Source organism: Poecilia formosa, unplaced genomic scaffold, assembly GCF_000485575.1.
Source record: "Poecilia formosa unplaced genomic scaffold, Poecilia_formosa-5.1.2 Scaffold2, whole genome shotgun sequence".
NCBI lineage: Eukaryota > Metazoa > Chordata > Actinopteri > Cyprinodontiformes > Poeciliidae > Poecilia > Poecilia formosa.
In genome coordinates this window covers 1030622-1031942 of record NW_006799941.1, presented here as the reverse complement: position 1 = coordinate 1031942, position 1321 = coordinate 1030622, and the positions used below count along the sequence as shown (strand labels likewise).

The window sequence follows — 1321 nt, the reverse complement described above, 5'->3', positions numbered from 1 at the left end:
AAACAGTCACATCATTGCTTCACAAATTTTTCCCAGGGTTCTCATCACATGACCAACAAAACACAGAGAGCCACACGCATAACAAACCCAGCATGGTCCAGCACCATACTCTTATGGGTTTCAAACAAAATGTGGGCCAACTCCTACACCAGAACGGTCATTTCACAAGCACAATCAGGCTCAAAGCACTCTTTCCTTCCACTGAACTTGAAACTCAAACAAGTCCGTTTGCTGCCCACCAGACAAACTAGTGACACTCGACAGTAAGGACGGAGACGAGTTACAAGGCTCAAGCACACAAACCTCAAACAAAATTTAAAATTTGTAGACGTGCCAGTCACATTCCTACGGGACACTCCAGTGATCACCATAATGCTCTGCCATCATTATAACTGCTCTTAACGCACATCTATAAGACATTCTTTAACCATTAAAAGCCTCAACCTGATCCATGGTTTATAAACAGACAAGCGACAACACGCACAATAAAAACTCCAAAAGCGACCACCCGCAGTGTGTCCCCGCTAACTGCCTAGCGAAGAAGCTTACAAACTCAACCCTAGTCTTCGTGAGGCGTGGCGATGGGTTCTTATGCATTTGAAAACCAGTGGTACGAGAAAGGCGACCAGCAGCCCGTCACCTCCTCGAAACCACGGAATGCTCCCGAGCCGATGAAGGGAAAGGGGAAGAAGGAAGCTCTACCCGCCGTACCTCCACACTAATAGAGAACGCGGTGAATCCCCTGTTGGGAAACGCCACTAAAAACCTACAAGGGGACACCTGCTCAACACGTCACAAGTCTAGATTAAAAACTTGACACTTATCGCTAAACTAATCAATGGAACAAACATCCCACTCCAAAACAAAAATGCACCGCACTTGATCCAAACCACCTGCATATCCCCCAAGAGCGCACAAGTCCAAATATGGATAATTACGTCACGGGATTCCCCCGTCACCAATTAAACGCATGGAAATTAGCGTCACTGAGCCGAACGCTAACAAGCAGTTGACCAATGCAAAACAAGCGCTCACAAACAAGAACGTAATTCAATTAACACGGCAAGAACAAAAGCCAAACTTACCGAACCGAACATAACTGACAGAACCGTTTGACGAGCCCCCAATTGTTACGACTGGCTCAAGGTCATAACAAAACGGGAGACCATGCAGGGGTTAAAGTGCATTTAAATTAATATTTATTAACAAAAACAAACAACAATGGATTGTGGATATCAGTATCAGTGGTGTAATGCAAATGCTTGGATGTGTTGTATGAGTGTATATGGAAGTATTGAAGTGCAAAAAGGAGGGGAGCTGA

General features: G+C 45.0%; 1 long non-coding RNA gene across 1 annotated transcript in view; it reads right to left on the bottom strand.

Moving 5' to 3' along the window:
- Window positions 1–1283, bottom strand: part of LOC107835895 (uncharacterized) — a 26550-nt gene extending 25267 nt beyond the window's left edge. Inside the window, exon 1 of the long non-coding RNA XR_001661734.1 lies at window positions 1118–1283. This is a non-coding gene — a long non-coding RNA (uncharacterized LOC107835895). The remainder of the gene's footprint in view (window positions 1–1117) is intronic.
- Between the last annotated feature and the right edge of the window lie 38 nt (window positions 1284–1321).